This window comes from Barbus barbus, assembly GCF_936440315.1.
Source record: "Barbus barbus genome assembly, chromosome: 46".
NCBI classification, from domain to species: Eukaryota; Metazoa; Chordata; class Actinopteri; order Cypriniformes; family Cyprinidae; genus Barbus; species Barbus barbus.
The window spans coordinates 2,068,178-2,088,908 of NC_136724.1; the positions used below are offsets into that span (position 1 = coordinate 2,068,178).

The 20,731-nt window shown below is 38.4% G+C and overlaps 1 protein-coding gene across 2 annotated transcripts in view; it reads right to left on the reverse strand.

Moving 5' to 3' along the window:
- The window catches only part of pard3aa (par-3 family cell polarity regulator alpha, a), a 445,004-nt gene that overhangs the window by 19,635 nt on the left and 404,638 nt on the right, over positions 1 to 20,731 (reverse strand). The gene's annotated exons all lie outside the window — the stretch shown is intronic.

Here is a 20,731-nt window from a genome sequence, read left to right on the forward strand (position 1 = left end):
ATACAGCATCCTGTCTGATAATATGGCTAATTTATACAGAGAGCGAGCGAGGGAGAACTGAGGAAGGAAATCTGCAAAAAAGGGGTGAAAAAAACTCATTGAGAACACAAAGACGTAAAACATTAAGCTTGCAAAAATATGGAACACCGAGAAAAAAAAAAGAACAGCATACGGATCGGCAATTCAGCATACGGATGAATTACAGAGATGTCATCTCTGTGGGGAGCTGATACAGGTGGCTAAGCCTCCATTGACGCTGATAACTTATTTAAGATGAGATGTCTGGTCTAAATGTGCTCATAATTGTAGATCGCAAGCAGGAACAGCCCACTGACTGAAATGGCCACTCCGACACATTGCCAATCACCCTTCATTAAAACTGCAGCTAAATGGCCTGCCATAAAAACCAAATGGAGCCGAATGAGAATCGTATGAGTGGTGATGACTGAACATCCTTGTTCTGTTGTTCCATGCAGCCATTAGAATCAATTGTATTAGCTTTACTTCATTTAACGCCCCACTCCTATATTCATATGTGGTGGTGGAAGAGCTCGAAGACCATCAAATGCATTTGCAAGGCGGAGAAAATGGAAGTGTTGTAAATTAAGCAAATCATTGAGGCGTATGCTGTGTGCATTTACAGGCAGGTAATCTACTTGCTTTTTAAGGAACCAAATCTTAAATGTGTCCATTAAAATAGTGTACTCACCATTACCAAGTAGAATAATCCACTAAAACAGGCACAAAAAAGCGTTTCAAATAAATTTTTTAAAAGTGAGATGCTTTTTAAATGCCATTTGATAACTTATCATAAAATGTGCAAAGTGTATCATCTTCATCCACTGACATTTACTGACATTTTAGCAAAAGTAGAAACTTGAAAAAAAAAAAAAGCTGTTCTCAAAGAAACGTCAAGCGGATGAAGGCTAAATGAAGCTAAGGATGATACATTTTGAAGAAACTGCATGCGAGACATGTCTTTGCTGTCTTGTATACTTCAAATATTATCTGAGTGTGTGTGAAGAGATTCAATTGCAGTAATCGTAGACATTTGTCATAGACAAAGTTTGTAGACTTTTGATGACCACTCTCAGCTGCAACTTCCACACAAAGCACTCAAAGCCTGAGAAAAATAAACAAATCACTCGGCCATTACCGCACATCTGTGAGGGGAAATTAATTTGGCCATTAGCTCCTGTAAACGTGTGATTACACATTAGCATCGGGTGGCAATGCGCCTGGTGTCTATGCTTGCGGCAAGAGAAACGCTAACAAGCTTTGAGCAGTACAGAGGAAACTGGCAAACAAAGCTTTGGTAGAAAGAACAATAGACAGTATATCTGCAGATAAATACGCTCTAGTCTTATTCATGACACTGTTTTTCATTAGGAACTAATGAATAGTTTAGATGTAAACTATCTGCAGTAGCATGTAACAGGCATGGCTAACAAAGATTTAGCCGTATGATTGGATTATAGCTTGTTTTTCAGGAGACGGTGGACTCCAGTCTTGACACTAAACCATCATTCTACACTCCTATTAAAGCCTGTGTTGTATCTATTCCCTTCTTTATCCATTAGGAGATGAACAGGGATGGTTCCATTAGCTTAATCCTCCTGCCTAGGAACAGTCTTGCTCTGAATCCTCTGACTCCAAAACAAACAGCAGAGATTTGGTCATAAATGCCTAAGCGAGACCTTGGAAAGGTTAAAGCGACCATAAGCTGAGTCACTCATTTCGGTAACCAGCTGAGGCTTGTGATCAACCCATTAAACAAACCAAATGACCAACCTCCAAAGATGTTCCATTGTGTTTAAAGAGGTCCATTTAGAAAATGAAAAGTGAACTTTTACAACCACAGATGTGGACAAGACCACTATGAGTCATACAGAAATAAGGAAATTACAAGATTGGCAAACAATTAAAACAGGGAATTGTTGTAGAGGAACCTAGCTGAACCAGATCAAATCGGTATACTCATGAAATGAGGTTCAAATCACATAATGCTATTAGATGAACTAGAGAACTTAAGACCACATAAGCAGCAGTTCAATTACAATTGGTGTCTTTTGGCAATCTGGTATGAAATTTCTGCAAAAGTGGCACTGAAAAATTAGCAGTTGGAATCGTAAAAGAGTACGCATGTGCATTAAGTGATGGCGGCCGCCCATCTCGTTTACTCTCCCTATTCAATCCTCACTTACAAAAGAACACCAATCTTTCTATCTGTTCGGTGGAGTCCATGAACACTCCAACATCACCGCGCATGATTAGTCTCAGCGCATACTTGACATCAGGTGTCTTGAGGGTTATAAATACCTCCAGGCATGCATCAACGTCAGCCACGGGGCCCAGCTAAACAAGACCTCACAAAGACCGGCAGAATTTGCATCAAAGCGGCAACAATTAGAACAAATGCACCCATAAGCCAAACAATGGAGGTGGGCGAGGAGGCGGTAGAGTATGAGGGGAGGATGATGAGGGATCGCTTTCCCCAGCCTCGTGTTTATGCATCAGATTAAAGGTCAGGCAGTATGCAACTTGAAGCCGGCTTAAAGTACGGGCCCATGTTATTTGAGAGATAGCGCACAGTCAAGCCTCTCCTCCTGGAGACGTCTTCATGTTTATTTCCATCTCTCCTCCCTAAAGAGAGATTCAAGGGGGAAACGGTCTGACAGTAAAGCAATTAAAGGCAGAGGAAGATAAAATATCCATATGCCACCGCATTTAACAAGCCAGCAGTTTCATTCTCCCAATACAATGAGACTCATTCAATATCTGTCTGTGTGTTCTGACTGAAAGGTCAGTTTGTGATTGTCCGCACCCGGTTTGCTCGGCCTTTCCCCCTCCTTTTCTTGTTCGTTGTATTCATTTCTTGTCTACGCACACCCTTTCCTGTTCACGTCTCTCTCTCAATATGCTGAATAACACCTTTTGCCTGTTTACTTTCCGGCCCCAGAAAGCAATTTCTCTGAAGACAGAAGGTTATTGTTGCAGATTAAAGGCTCTGAATCGAGTGTGATGCATGGGTAGCACTGACATCAGAGGCATCTGACTAAACAGGGCTCCTCACCTGTTCTTGCTCAGAGAAAACTTGAGGTGGCAGTACCGAGATTATGCCTCGTTAAAACCATAACGGAAGGAGGGAAGCAAAGAAACCAAAGAGGCAGAACCCTACTGGGAGACATCAAGTGAAGCGATCCAAGTTATTACCATGTGCTTTATGGATACAGTGCTCGCAGATTGGCAGAGTGATCTGGTCTAGAAGTAGAATGTGGAATGCTATGGGAATGGAAAATATGAATGAATCTAATATTAAGTCTGATGTTGTAAATCTTTCGCTTATAAACTCTGCCGAGAACCACCTGGGATGCTGACATATGACTGTGCTTGTTTCTTTGTGTGTCTTATCTTTGGGTTGGTCATGATGCACTGGAAAATCCAATAAAAAGATAATTTACTCGCTCTCATAAAATTTCAATCCTGTGTGATATTCATTCTTCTGTGGGCAATTTTTTAAAATAAAATAAAATGCAGTGGGGTCTATTGTTGTTGAGACCAACAGCAGGGTGAATAAACAATGACGGAATTTGACTTACTTTCAACATGGTTTGAACATGTTTTAGCTGGTCAGTAGGTGGTCCAAGCTAGTCTAGATAGGGCAGATGGACTACCAGCTGGTTTGGACCTGGAAGACCACTTTGGTCAACCTGATTTATAACTGGTCCAAGCTGGTCATTTATTGTCATTAACTGATTAAATGGACTAGTAGTCCTGGTTTGAACCCGGTAAAGCATTTTGGTGAATCTAAACCACCTTCAACCAATCAATTAACAGTTACCATGTTTAAAAAACACTACCTGTCATCACTTTTTCCCATCAAGGATCTCTGGTCCTATCTCCAATGTGAACTTGACGCAAACTTGTGGTCTTGTGGACTTGAGATGGCTGATGCTTGTCTGTCAAATTTGCAAGAATGTAACATCCTGTTGACATTTTATGTTGGATAACAGTGCCTAAGGCCTTAAAGCGGCATTTGGGACAGGGTCTACATCTCAGCGTCTGGATTTAGATATGCTGCAGCCATTCTACTCTTATCAAACAGTGATAAATTCAACTTTACATATTTTCAACAAAACAGAGTGAGAGAGAGGAATACACATTGTTGATTCCGAGTCTCTGCTGAATACCCAATTCCTTTTATAAGATTGATATTCTGTCAGACTATCTGGTTTCTTTCCATGTCCTCCAAATCTTCATAGGAGATATGAGAGATGAAAAGAAGGGTTTGCTGGTGCCCTCAGTCATATTGCATCAACTCAAAGCTTAAGTCATATTAATTCTATACCCCTGCGGACTCAATTCCCTTCAAAGACTGTCATATCTATCAGCTCCCTTCATAGATCAGTACAGACGGCATGGACAGATTAAATCAGAATTACTGCTGGTCATTTTCAGGGATAAAACGAAAGTTAGCTTTTTATCATTCATCTATAAAGGAAATCAATGCACATCACACAATCTGCAATAAAACACAACAGGGCCCAGGCGGACTCAACAACAGATTGTGAACGTAACTTTCTTTGGTCCGCTGAGTTTGAAGCCGTTTTATTCTTCACACATTTGTGTTAATGCAATCTCTATCTTCATCATTCTTCTGAGTTTTCCTTTCTTCATCATTGCCTGCTTGCCTTTGTCTCATTTATCTCTTTTAAATTCCCACAGCTCTTCCTTTTCCTCTTGATCGCTTATCCATTATAGCTGGTGTGGTGCTTTCTTTCATTTTATTGCACTGTGAGGCCTGGCAGTGAATCAAAGTTTGACCAGTTCACGTTCTCGTACTGAATGAGTGACAGGTGCAGTTTGACAAAGGGGGTGATAATGCTGCAGGCTTAGGGGTCTCTAACTTCACCCACGTTTCCCCTGACTGATGTACGGCTGTGCCCCCGACAACCCCATGTCCTCTGCCAAGTGCCCTGCTCCCAGAGGGGTGCCGCTACCTAATAAGCAGCCCTGCTGCGGATGAGAGACGTGCTTTTGTTCCTGTTTCCCCCGTTCCTGTTTCTCTCTGTAGCCTCCAGTGCTCCTTTCAGAGATACAAACAGCGTGACAAAGAAGCGGGCTGGCCCGATTAGAGAGGCTGGAGATTCATGTATGTATGGCGTAGGGGCCCTTAAGTGCGCGGCGGGGTTCCTGATCAGTGCGCTTGGACCCCTACTGGGAAGTCTGAGGTGGAGCCCTGGTTTCTTTCCGTATGTGAGCACCTACACACACCTTAGATGTGGAGGGCTTCTGTGAGGAATAAAGAGGAGATAATAAAAGCACAATGAGGCGGCAAAGAAATCTTTCATTTCTAAAATGTGCACAGACAAATTCTCAACCAAGCGTTCTTCACATATATAACTGAGGATGTTCAAAACTGCCACGACTGTGAGACACTGACAGAGACAACACATTTGGTTTCACTGTTCTCGCCGACATGCCCTCTCAGTCTCTTTTCAGTTTGAGGGTGAGACTAAATCTTGCACCTGTTCCTCAGTGTGAGAAAGTTCTTTAGTCTGGCTAACATTCAAACGCAAATCACACAGGCAAGCAGACAATGGCAACTGCTGAGAGTAAAACTTCACCGGGTTTCGTGTCTTAACACTTATTTTGCATAGTAACACTTAACCTGCGGCTGAATTATTTAGTACTTGAACTCGAAAAACAACAATCCTGGAGTGTTGTGCATGATTGCTACAGTTGGCGTTTGCTTACTGGTCCAAGTCAAAGGTGCTCACCCTCAAGTCTCTATAGCTTCATTCCCTGCTGCAATGCAAGTCTATGGGCGTGAAAACTAGATGTGGAAATCACAACTAGAATATCACAATAGACAAGCAATAGCACTCTATTCCTTAACAATCCACATGATTTGATGTGTCAAGTCTGTAGCACAAATGGGATGAATTACATTCAAAGTTAATTACATGGTGTTAGGAATTTGTTCAAACTATACATTTTCTCAGGTTGCACTTGATTCTTTTTGGTCGTATGCCATTAGTGTTGACCAGCACAACAAAGAATGAATTCTTCAAAGCAACCTCCCTTTTAATTTTTTTAAAAGTTGCTGAAACACAACATTCACTAGAAACTTCTAAAGGCATCAACATCTGAAACAAGCATAAAGTGCCACACAAATGTGAAGAAAAGGCCAGACAGAAGGAGAAACTTCAAATGGGTTTCAAAAAAAGTAACATAACAACAGGAAAATGCCGATTCCAACACAATGCATTCCCATCCGCCTAAACTGGCAGTCCAACTTGTGCTATAAAGCCTTGGTCTCCACACCAGAACAGCTGTCAGTAATTAGTAGTGATGATTACAAAAGCTCTCTCATTGGTGTAGATAGCAGATCGTGCCCTGGCCAATTTAATTGCGATTACTTCCTGTTATAGCTGTTGGCCACACCCACCAGGTCTTGCCAACACTGAACCAACAAAACATGTAATATCAGTATTTCCTAATTCACTATGCTGTCTCACGAGGAACACTCTAAAACTTGACAGTCGGCCAAAATATTGGAGAAGCACCACTTTAATCTGAAGATGTTCCGGTAAACAGAGGTATTTGTCTACAGCAACACCAGACCTTTATCAATTATTAAATCCAATCCATCATACTCCTGCGGGGGCTCGGCAATCTTACACATTTATGGTCAGTAAAACCAAAAAAACAAGCTCCCTCATAGACAATAATGTATAATGACTTCAATCCATAAAACATTAGGCTATCTATGTGAAACACAAAGAAAGCATAATTTTATGACATAAATGCATAACTAGATTTTTCAAATTATCTGAAGTACAACTGTATACAACTAATTCATTTGAACTTTTTTTAGGAATCCATCGCTTGCTGTCTTTTTTCAAACATGCTAATGAGAAACCCCAAACCTGAGAGATGTTGATCTCAGGTTAAACCTCAAAAGAAGTTTGCGTCTTATAATGTAGTTCTGGGAAGTGAGCATTAGGGCAGTGGTTTGACTGGCAGCTGCAGACTCCATAAAAAGAAAGATGAACTTTGAAGTTAAGGCCGTTAATCCAGTATCATTGATTGGTTGCTGCTTCGAATCTGAGAGAGTGGCAGAGAGCTTGCCTAGGCTGTTCAATGTATTCAGGGCCTGATACACGTGTCTAAGACCTCACAACCCTTCAGTCTGCCTTCACCGAGGTCTCAATATGCCACTCTAGTTCATTAATCTCAGTCACTGCTGCAGGTGGGGAGGGACACGACTAATGATTCAGACACCGTTAATGACTGCATATTTCAACTGACTTTGAAGGACACATCTCACAATGAATTTAAAACGCCAGCCATTATTGTAATTAGATGGCAAATTAACAACTATATTTCAATGTTTTCTTTTAATTCAGAAAGATCTTGGTGGTTTCAGTTCTCCTGAATGACAAGTGGATAAATACTGCAAATCTTGATGGAGACAGACTATATAGATAAACTCTGTGACCAGTTCATTTAGACTTCCAAGTGGATCTGAACAGGAGCCTATTCATAGTGTTTCTAACAGGAACAAAATTAGCACCTTAGAAGGAGAATGTAATGCATTAGTCTTTGAAAGCCACCATGGTGGGGTAGAAACCAGGAATAAGAGAGGACCGCAGGTTCTGCACCTCCTCAAATATAAACATGTTACAAGAAAAGAGTGAAAGAGTAAATGGACACATCATGGCATCATCATTTTGAGAGCCATGTGACCATCCCAATACAGCTGCTCAGCTTCTTCTCACAACTGCAACCGATGACAACAGCAGCAAGACTCCAGTCTCTAGAAGAGGCGACATGGTCACTTAAACCACTGCAGACTCCAGCTGTTCCTCTCCGGCTCATCTAAATTCCATCGGCCACTAACTGAGGAGTCACATTTGGATAGACACTCTAGCAAACCGAGAGAGGGAACCAAGCTTTTCTTCTAGAGAAACTTATCCGGACCACATCACAGGTAAAAGAACAAGAGAAAAATACTGAACGGAAAGATGTGGAAAACACAGCCTACATGAACAAAGAGAGTGATTGTTCTAATGCATGAACTAATTTATGCCCTTTTTTTACATAAATACAAGCACGCATCACCCATTTCAAAGTGGTAGTATTTCACTGGTGTTGAAAACTCTAAGTACCTTTTCGCTTTAGATTTACACCCATCTGACATCAGTTGAGCAGCGGCGGGTGCAGATGGGAGGTCATATTTCATCCCGGCCGACACGCACCATAATCAGGCTGCAGTTGGCAATTAGGTTGCACTTAATGCAAATGGATCGACTAGAAAATCAGCATGTGAATGGGCACTAGCCATCCGCTAGCACTAGCTTATTACACACACCGTTGACCTCACTCTCAAAAGCCCCTCTCCAGATGAGCTAACAGACGCCAGGGCACCAACCCATCGCGGGGAGGTGGAGATCGGGTTTCAGAGGTGGGTAACTCGGGGTCCTCACCGACATCGCGCAGCGGCGTATTATTTGACATCTGTTGTACGAGTTAGCTGTGTGATTGAATCTGTGAAAGGGATTATCTGGCCGATCTATTGTCAGTCATTCCTGAAGCATGATTCCTGGCGGTTTACGTTTCATGGCTTCTTCAGAATATGCAGGACAGATTAAATACACAAAAAGTTCATGCATTAGGTTGAAAAAACACAGAAGGAATCAGAGCTAATGCTAACACATTTGAAATGTTAATGGTCGTATATACCAGCATGTGTTAGTAAATTATTCACATTTTTTCCATCAATTTTTCTCATCTTTTGCTATTTGTTTTTCCACCTTTCCCAAGTACCGTGTCCTCATTAATAAACTAAGAAAAAAGGATGCCAAGCTGGAACCATCTACTCAGTGTCACTTTATGCCATAACAATATTGATATAAAGGAGCATTAAGAATAATTAAAGAGCTTGTTTTTTGTTTTTGTTTTTCATCTTAAATGCAGAGTCTTTACAAGAAATGCATGTATGTTTATTTATTTGTACCAGAACAAATATAAATATTGAAAATATGCATACATGTGCCTTGGATAATTAAATTATTGTAATCAGAGCTGTTAATAAAATAAAATGAAATAAAATAAAATAAAAATTTTACTTCAATCATTAAAATGGACAAAATTAAATTAATATGACATGACTAATTGTCAATAATGACTTTTTGTTTTTAAATGTCAACCAAAACAAATATAAAGATAGAAAATATACAAATATGTACCATTAGGATAAATTATTTATTATAATCAGAAAATCAGAAATGATGATAAGTGATTATTTTAAATAAAAATAAAATTCACTGAAGTCAGAGTAAAATAGACAAAATCAAATGAATGACAATGACAAAAAAATATATAAATAATAATAATAATAATAAAATTACCTCGAAAGTATGTGAATGTATTTTGTTTCTGTGTGTGTCCAACCCAGTTATCCACAATATTGAATGAGAGCCTTAAGCCCCTTATGGGACCCCTCACAAGGGGTCATGGGTCATGACCTTTAGTAATGGCCATGCTACTGATGAACAAAAAAAGCTCTGACACGGGCCATCATTTCAATTAAGTTTTCAATGTTGTGTAATAATCAATGCAAGGTCAGTAGGTTGGCATATGCAGACAGATGGCACGTAAAACAGACAGAACCCTCTTTTCTCAAAGCTAAACAAAATCAATTCATCTTCACAATCTTTCATTTTATGGACTTCCAATCCACATTCCTAAATCCAGTTGCTGCTTTCCCAAGCAATGTCGCTCAGTGACAGGAAGCGATTGTGTTTTGAATGGTCACTTCATGGGCGTTTGGCATCTGACGGCATATATGAAGAACCCAATAACTGACAGGTGGGATGGATAAAGATGGATGATTGAAGCGAAGAGAGCGGACAGAGAGAAAATGAGAGATTTAGACATCATATTGACGACCAATCCGCTGGGCTATACATATGTTAATGAGCTCACCCTAAATGACCCCGGTATTCGAATCACAATTAACTGCTGACTGTGGCATAGTGCAAGTCCTGTCATTGTAATGATCTATGGTTGCAAGAGGCTCTCAGTCTTAATGAAGACACATTATAGGTTCAACCTAAGAGGTCTTTTGAGAACACAACCAAAAGGCCATCGCAGTTCTGCACGTGCACATCCAGAAGAAACTATCAGCCATCAATCAAGCATAGGATGTGAGACAAAGGGACGGCTAAATGAAGCCACAACGGCACTATATAAAACATACTCTCATTTCATACTAAATACTCTTCAATGTTGATTCAAAACACAAGAAAAAGCAAAGATAGAGCAGTGGGGGGCTAAGAGATTACCGGGATGAATATTAAATTATGTATTATGATGGGTATGTGTTTATTTGTCTTTAAATTGATTAGTTAATTTTTATATTATATGGCTTAATTTATAATGTGTTGGCTATTATGATGTATTTATTTGCAATGTTTGGTATTGTTTGGTGATGCAGCAGTTCCTCTGTTAAAGACAAAACAAAAAATAAAAAAACAAATGATGTGACACTAAATTATCATATGACTTTTTAAAATGGTTGTAGGTTAAGTAAATAAATACATGTCGATATTTAAAAATAAAAATATTAAAAATAATTTTAAAATTTATGGGAATTAAATTCAGTTAAAAACTGTGACACTAAAGTACCATACTATTGTTTTTAAATGTTTGTAGAGAAAAGTGAATGAATGAATATTTTATGTAGGAAGGAACAAACTAACTAACTATCTGTCTAGTATAATGGTATGCAATGTATACTCTACTCAACAGTACAACCTTTAACATGCATGGAACCTTCTTTAGGGAACCAAAAATGGTTCTTCTATTGCATCACTGCAAAATCCCCCTTTGGGAACTTTTAATTTTAAGAGCGTGTGCTAGAATTCTATTCCAAATCTAAACTTTGCAGTTTTTAAGAGAATCATGGCATTTATATTCTTGATTATCAGACATGAAAGGGTTGCGTTTATAGATATGACATTCAGAGTAATTGGAGTTATGGATATAGTCTCCAGATCGAGAGTGAAAGCGATACAAAAGGAAATAATGGGAAAGTGTCACAGGAAACTTGTAAACCTGGAGCGACTGCTGATTAACCAGCTTCAGACTGTTCAGCAGAAAGGATTAGCCAGCTATTAGTAAAAGACACCTGTTATGACGCTCGTGTCTTTGTATAAAGCGCTTGCAATGGTCTGATCATTGTGATGTAACAAGATTTTGAGGAGCTTTTCAAAGAGCCATACAATGCATGCCAAATACGCTCAAATCAGAGGTCAGTGAAGCTAACTGCCAGAACAGCTCAGTCAATGAGACTGAGAAGATGGCCGACAGCCAACATCTGTTTCTCAACACGGACGGCCAAAAAAAACACCCACCACCAAAAGGCCTGAGAAACTTTCAAAATACCCATTTAAGCCGCAATACCAAAGTTGTTTCTGCCAAAGCCGAAGGATTAGAGGTTTGTAACTCTAGAAGCCTAGCGGGCCGCTGGAACATGCAGATATCTGACGAGAGTTTCCACACTTTTCATCGACGGGCTTAATGAGGGTGACAGGGTGCAAGAGAACGAGCCGTCCGACTGTCATCGTCTGAGATGGAAGCGTTTTCGCTGCAGGTGCTTTATGCGCAGCGACTGAAGGAAAGCGAAGAAAAAAAGCGAGGATGAAGTTATCTGAACGAGGATCCCAATGTAATCTCTACTAATCCTTCACCCATAGTCTCACCACAGCTGAATAAAGAGAAACTCCAGCTATTCCCTCAGGTTACCAGACAAGCGCATTCTGAAGTTCTCTTTAATTACGGTTCTACACTTTTCAACTCAACCCGGTTACTCAACAGCGATGATGAGAGCAGAAAACTTCTGGCGCGCTTTACAGTCTCGAGCAGTCCTACTTTCTGTGCAGAAACAGCTTCTTCTATCCCTGGAGGATCTTTCGTATTCTCTCTGTGTTGCTCTCTTTTCATCTCTTTCTCTTCGGTTATGTAACGGCACCCCATACTTCTCGGATTTGCTTGCTTTCTTACTTGAGCAGTGAGTCTGCATGCATGCATTTTACAAAACCGCCAACAAAATGCAAACATAATGTGTTTAATTTGTCCCTAACAATGCATGTTTCCAGAGTTAAATAATACTTCTCCTAAAATTTGGATCAAACTAACCTTTTAGGTAAACACTTTATTTTGATAGTGCACTTTAGACATTCTACTAACTAGAAGTAACCTTGCAACTACATGTCAACTAGCAGCCATGAGAGTATTAGTAGTTTGTCTGCTTAATATCTGCTGTAGAACTGTTTTTGCCCATATAATACATTTCAGTCACACTTTATTTTAAGGCCCAATTCTTGCTATTAACAAACCATTAACTATGACATTTGCCTCAATAAATTCCTAATTTGCTGGTTATTAATAATTAGTAAGGTAGTTGTTAAGTTTAGGTATTGGGTAGAATATGGTCATGCAGAATATCTGCTTTATAAGTACTAATAAACAGCCAATATTTTATTAATAGGCATGCTAGTAATCAACTAGGCAGAATTGGTCCCTATACTAAAGTGTTACCTACGTTTCAGTGTGGCCAATGTTGTTTTAGACACAACTGATTTTAATTGGACAAAAAACACTGAATAACTTCTTTAGCATGCGAAAATAATAGTAAGAGATTTGGAACAACACAAGCAGGAGTGAAATTAAATTTTTGGATGAAGTAATACAAGTAATGTGGAGGGGAAAAAAGGAAACCAACAAACAGTGAAATGCCTTGTCAATAATTGAGGTCACAGTCAAAACATTATGCAAATACATGAACAAACGCTTCTAGCATTGCTCAATTTCCACATAGAAATGGTTTAAAAATGGGACCGTGTGGTTGCGGTTTCCTTGCCAAGAATTTGGATACTGGCTTAAAGCTTGTAAATTTAGCATTTCGCTCCAGCATTCGTGTAAATAAAGTGTCTGAAAGAGAACAGTCACTCCTCAGGTTGAGCTCAACAGCGATGTGAGTGATAAGACAAAAACAGCAGATTAAAGTCGCTCAGTCAGTCTGTGACTCCCACAGACCCAGACAAGCTGAGGAGGATTAAACCAGTCGTTGATACTCTGACGCTTCACAAACAAAGACCAAACAACTGTGAGTCCCTTCCAGATGGCCAGTAAATGACCATGTGAAAACACTCAACAAACACACACTGCGGGGGTATTTGGGAACATGGGCATGTGTGAGAGGCTTTTAATTAAACCCACTGTTTACTAAATACCATTAGCCACCCAATACAATAGGACGAGTTTATTGGTAATGGCAAACCTACTTGGTTACCAGATCTCATTCAGGTGTGATTGGCAGTTAAGCCAGGTGAGAGATGAGACACATGCCCTGCAGCTAATCTAGTGGTGTAACTGTGGTAACTGGATACTGGTAGTTTTAGGGTGACTCTAATGAAGGGTCAATGGTCCAAAACACCTGGAGGGAAGATGGTGTTAACTCGGAAGGGGAGGAATCCCATTGTGGGGTGCGTTTCAGAAAAGCATCGTTAGCTAACTATGGTGGTAAGTCCCATTGAACTCTATTGGTAACGACGTAACTTGCGACCATAGTTGCTTTTGGGAAACGCACCCCTGTATCGTTTTATCTACTCCAGTTTTGTTTATTGGCAAGATGTGCAATTTTTCTGTTTTCATGTCATGAATTTGTCCTATATGTTAAGAGGAGTAGCCGTTTGTAAAGCCGAATCAAACAACACATACACTACCGTTCAAAAGTCTGAGGTCGGTAAGATTTGTTTTGGTCATATTTTGAAAGTCTTTTATGCTCAACAAGGCTGCATCTATTTTATAAAATACAGTAAAAACAGTAATATTGTGAAATATTATAACAATTTAAAATAACAGTTTTATGTGTGAATATGTGTTCAAATGTAATTGATTGCTGTGATCAAAGCTGAATTTTCAGCATCATTACTTCAGTGTCACATGATTATTCAGAAATCACTCTAATATACTGATTTGCTGCTCAAGAAACATTTCTGATTATTATCCATGTTGAAAACAGTTGCTTTATGTGTTTTTTCTGGAAACTGTGATGCATTTTATTTTTCAAGATTTTTTTATGAATAAAAAACTTCAGAAGAACAGCATTTATTTGAAACAAATATTTTGTAATATTATAAATGTTGTCACTATATGCAACAATTAATAGTCGTAATAGCATTCAGATTATTAGGAAATGGTGGGTCATTGGGCGGGAAAAGAATCTGAACCAGACTCAAACTTGTTAGCATGTGCTAACCACTATGTTAAGTTTTTATCAAAATTTTCCCCCAGTAAATCTTTTCTTTATGTTAACAGGAGCTTTCACTTTGACTTTGTTGTCCTCTCTTTTCAAAACAAATTAAACGATTGCACATTTCCTCTTCGTCCAGCAATTATCACTCAAACAAATTGAGCCCATTCTGTCATTGCGTCCTGACATCTTTAAACAATGACCGTGTTTACATCACAGTACAAATTATTATTAATCGCCGAAGTCAGACCACCATACCATATTATACATATGAAACAGCTCAAGAAAAACAAAACAGGCCTGTTACACATTCATATCTCGTGTCAAAGGTTGACACAAACAGACCGTATATTATGCATATGCGTAAGAACGTCTAAATATAGCTTTTCTTTTGATCATCGCTGTTCACATTAATTGTCAAGTCTACAGAGCTTCAAACCTCTGACGAATTGAACCAGATCCACCGTAAATACTGTATATAGAGTCTTCTTCTCCAGTTTTCATTTTCCTTCCTTTCCTTCTTTTCCACATTCAGAAAATTCAAAGTGACTGATGAGACTTCCAAGGTAATAGTTTTCATTTCATGCTTTCAGGTCTGTGGTTTGGGAGGCCAGCCAAGCTCAGATAAATCATATTTGGCTTAAATTAAAAGCCATTATCACCTTTAAACAGCCTGCCTGGCGGTCCCCGACACAGGTTGAGGTGAACTTCACAGCGCCTGACCGCTTCCCTGTAGGGCTGATACGACTGAGGAACAGGTCTCGGGTCAGTTCAGCCAATGAGCTTAGTGTACACAAGAGTCACAAATGTGAGTCAACACGGCCGCAAGGCGACAGAGATAGGGAAAGTTCAGTTCAAATGCTTTCACATAATGACCTTCCTTTTGTTTATATTCTTCATACGTTCTTAATATGAGATGTTAATTCAAATTAATCAAATAAAAGTTGTTTTGTCTTCTTAATCTTTAAAAATCATTAGAATTTGCTACATATCTTATTCTACAATTACATTTAGCAGACATATTTATCCAAAGTGACTATGATATACATTTTATCAGTTATTGCTTTCCCTGGGAATCAAACTAACAACCATATTTGGGAATCAAACCCATGACCTTCCCAGGGATTCGAACCCTTGACCATCCCTGGGATACAAACCCATGGCAATCCCTAGGAATCAAACTCAAGAACTTCCCTGGGATTTGAACCCATGACAATCCCTGGGAATCAAACACAATAACTTTCCTGGGATTCAAACCCATGACAATCCCTGGGAATCAAACACAATAACTTTCCTGGGATTCAAACCCATGGAAATCCCTAGGAATCAAACACAATAACTTTCCTGGGATTCAAACCCATGACAATCCCTGGGAATCAAACACAATAACTTTCCTGGGATTCAAACCCATGACAATCCCTGGGAATCAAACACAATAACTTTCCTGGGATTCAAACCCATGACAATCCCTGGGAATCAAACTCAAGAACTTCCCTGGGATTTGAACCCATGACAATCCCTGGGAATCAAACACAATAACTTTCCTGGGATTCAAACCCATGACAATCCCTGGGAATCAAACACAATAACTTTCCTGGGATTCAAACCCATGACAATCCCTGGGAATCAAACACAATAACTTTCCTGGGATTCAAACCCATGACAATCCCTGGGAATCAAACACAATAACTTTCCTGGGATTCAAACCCATGACAATCCCTGGGAATCAAACACAATAACTTTCCTGGGATTCAAACCCATGACAATCCCTGGGAATCAAACTCAAGAACTTCCCTGGGATTTGAACCCATGACAATCCCTGGGAATCAAACACAATAACTTTCCTGGGATTCAAACCCATGACAATCCCTGGGAATCAAACACAATAACTTTCCTGGGATTCAAACCCATGGAAATCCCTAGGAATCAAACTCAAGAACTTCCCTGGGATTTGAACCCATGACATTTCCTGGGATTCAAACTTGGCAATTGGCTGAAATAAAAGTTTTTATATTTTATTTCAGTTAATGTTTATTTTATTTCAAGTAACTAATATGTTTTTAATGGTTTTAATTATTAGTTTCAGCTTCAGATTTAGTTAACTATAATAACACTGAATGGAAGTAACAATAGATATTTTCTTTTGTATTGTGATGCACTTCAGTGTAACAAATTATCAGAAAAGAAAAAAAGCAGCAAGAAAATCAAACACATGAATGAATTAATTCATAACACATTTATAACTTAGTGAGAATTTAAAGAATATTTTACACGGGGAAAAATAAGAGTGAACTAGAAAAGTCATAACTGTCTGAATGGCCATTTAAATCAAACTCCAACGAGGAAAAGAAATCTAGAGATGTCAAAATCATCACTGGAGAGTTCGTTTTGAAATCTCCCTTTTTTAAATTGCTTTCTTCATTACTCTTCCTCTTCTTCTATATACATATGCCAAATCACTAGCAAACACATTTATGAACGAATTACTGGGAAAATCCACCTCTGGCATTTGTAGAGGATTGGGAGCGATGTAAACGCCCCACATTTACACATGAGGAGGAATCAATTAAAATCCTCCACTTCAATTAAACTAAAGATAGAGCGACAATAAAAGTGATTAATCGCACACATTATTGTTCTGCTGGTTATATAATGTGCACGTGCGGGTGAGTATGTTTGCGTGTCTTTAGAAGAATCACAGATTTGTGGCTCTTCTGGGGGTTGTTGGGTTTTATCGTTATGTATCCCCTGACTATTGAAGCATTGGAAGCCCGTGATTTCAATTCTGGCAAGTGTGATTTCTCTAACATATGTCTATATTTGCACATAGCCGTTATGATATCCCCCCTGAGAGCTGGAAAATCTGTAAAATAGCGTGTGCCGCTTAATGCAGTGTGGATGCATGTGATTTTTCGACTCTGATACCGCCGGTTCAGTAACGACATTCAGAGACTTACAGTAATAGGCTAAATGAAGTGACACTGTGAAACGGCACTTAGAAAAATGAATAGCGGCGATTCGTCCCTGCTGTTCTGCAGCCTCAACATTATCTCTGACAGGTCGGAAAGAGGTGAGAGGCTCCAGTCTGCACTCACTAAATAACCATAAACCGTAATAGATCAAATTATTACTGATAGCACAGGGCTGGTGGATAAGGTCACTTCAGAGCTGCTTGTGCTGTCATTCTGTCAATCACAGGAAGGCTGCAAAGATTAATAAATAGTGAATAATGACTATTATGACATGTCTAAAGTCAATATCATAAGCTCATTGCCAGTGGATGTTGGTTTGTATTATATAGCCAAAACCAGTAGTGCCATACAATGTCAAGGAAAAACTACCTAAAATGATAAATATGGTAAAATATGTAATGCGTGTATGTATGTATTTATTTATTTATTGTTTGTTTGTTTGTGTAAAATTCTATGAATATTTTATCTGTACCTTGATATTTTACTGTCAAAGAGATATTATTGTTTTTATAGTTTTTATTTTATTTATAAATTTTATTAATAATTTAATTTTTATATTTTCTGTTTTCATTTTAATTCAAGTTAAAGTTTTAGTCATTTTGTTGTGTGTTTTTGTCATTTTGTATTTTTATTTTATTGCACAGTATTTATTTATTTCCAGTTTTAGTTATTTTAGCAGATTGTCAAAATAAAACAAAATAAGAGATGTTGCCTTGGGAACTAGCTGAAATAAAGTAAATTTATGGTTTACTTTTAGTTTATTTTAGTTTATTAATAATTTTTATTGTATTTATTTTTATAGCTTTTAATCAATATTTTTCATTAGTTTTATATTTTCTGTTTTTATTAGCTTTTAGTATCTTTGTTGTGTTTTTTTTGTCATTTTTTTTATAATTTTTAATGCCTATATACAGTAGTTTTAGGTTTACTAAACTATAATAATCCTGGTCTGTATTGCTTACTCTAAAAATATTAACTGTATTTTAATAAAAGAATAAAGTAAAAAATACTGTAGCTATGTATATCATTTTCAGAAGACCTCTAGAATATTAATTATATATGGTAATATTATATATAAAATAGTTATGTTTTATTGTTTTAAACAAATGTCGCAAAGACCCCAAGAAAGTTTTCTTGCTTGTGTCGATGTATTCCAACAGGAATTTGTCCAGCAAATAGAGGGCCATATAGACAAACAGACATGAACTAAAAGTCAAAACTTTTGATTTCATGATGCCTTTAAACTAATTTATTTCAATGTAGAAAATCAAGTCCTGGGTTTTTTGACTGAAACTATCTCTGGTCAATTTGCTACAGCTGAGTTTTTCTTACATCTCCGTCATGTTTGCATGGCATTAAGATCAGTATCTGGTCTCGCGCACATTAAATCCTCATATCACACGCTTTTTTATTCTCATGTGAGCTCCGGGGCCTCCGCAGATTACAAGGTTGATGGGAAACAAAGTAATTTATATATAAGCTAATATATCGAGATAGCCAACTTCCCTTTTAATTAAATTAAATTGCATTAAACACCTTGGCTGAGGAAGAGCGAGGTGAAAAAAAAAGCTTTCTGGTCTTCATTGAGACGTGAAAGCGAGGTTCGGTCGTAGGATTAACGATCGGCGTTAAAAGAGAACGACTTTCACACTGTCATCTGTTCCAAAGTCACAGTGAAGAAGGACATTGTGTGAGCGCACGGAGACTGGAGAGGCCTTGAGCGCTGCGGAGGTGGCACAACCATATTGTTTTCTGGGCTTTTCCACCACCCCACAACACAGAGCGAGCATTCATAGCCGACTGAACGGCCGTTGAACACCCTTCAAATAAAGAGCGAGTCAAATAAATCGCCCTCTGAATGGAGATAAAAGAAGCAGTGGGCAGTAACGCTCTGATTTATGTATTCTTGCGAGGGTTGCCTCACTGCTATGGCTACGAGAGCCGAGGTCACATGGGACGGGTGAGGGGTGTGACAAATGGATATTTAACCTCTCGTTGCCCAATATTTCCCAGCGGCCTCAGCAGATGTGGCGCGATGCTGCGTCAGTGCTTTATTGGAGGCTAATTTGGATCCGCGTAGCTAAACAGAGCGTTAGTGCTCCCATTGGAGCATCTTCAACTGTTGTAATAAGTGTCATAGTAATTTTAAAAAATGCAATAGCACAAACAAATATCTTGCTCTGAGTTACAGTTGAACTCTTGAAACCTACTTTGCATATGTTGTGTGCACTATCTAGGGATCTTGCTGGCTGTATTGTTCCTGCCATATGGAATCTGTTTCTGACCCCGTCAGTCACCCAGCTGCCACTAACCAGACAATAATTATGATCCCAATTACTCAGCTAAACATCCCCCGCTCTGGGTAATGACTCTGCAGCGGGGGAGGGGCTAAACAGACTGAGAACAATAACGCTTCATCTGCTGTGTGTAATAACATCTTCAGACCAAAATGTTATGAATGTATTGCATGAGATTTAATATCTCAGATACACTACAGTTTAAAAGTTTTAGGTCAGTTAGATATGTAATATTTTTGAAAGTCTCTTCTGCTCACCAAAGCTGCATTTATTTGATCGAAAAACAACAGTAAAATTGTGAAATAATATTATAATTTAAAATAACTGTTTATGTTTTGAATATATAGTAAAATATAATTTATTTCTGTGATCAAAGCTGTATTTTCAGCATCATTACGCCAGTCTTCAGAGTCACGTGATATTCAGAAATCATTCTAATATACTGATTTACTGCTCAAGAAACATTTATGATTATTATTAACATTGAACACAGTTGTGCTGCCCAATATTTTTGTGGAAACTGTGATACATTTTCAGGATTCACAGATGAATAGAAAGTTCAAAAGAACAGCATTTATTTGAAAGAGAGAGATTTTTCGATATATATTTACTGTCACCTTTGATCAATTTAAAGCATCCTTAAAAGTAACAATTTCTTTAAAACTGTATGTTTCTTGTAGGTATGTTACTTTGTCTCAGATGGTTTTCCTACATTCTCTTTCTTTTTAATTCCTATAAAATTAAAGCGGATGTCATAACTCTATAAGAATTTGATGAGAAATGTTTGCGATCATTTTAAAATCTCAGACTGACTGCAAACGTTTGTATCTTTGCAAATTTGAGGACCCTTTGAGACTTTGTTGAAATCTCATTTGAAATTCAGGAGAGGAGGCCGAGATTACAGGGATCTGAATGACAGAAAGAAAAAAAGAGAAAAAGCAAGTGTCTTCATTTAATCTCGCTGGTGTCTAAGAACCCAAAGGGATATTAAATAGATCTTCGTTTGTGATTTTTTCTTTCTGTTGGAAGGTGAATATAAGCCATTGACATGCGGAAAGGCTTTGAAATCTCGCTGATTTCTGTCTTTTGTATGGAATGGAAATGACAGAACTTTATCTGTACTACAGTACAATTAA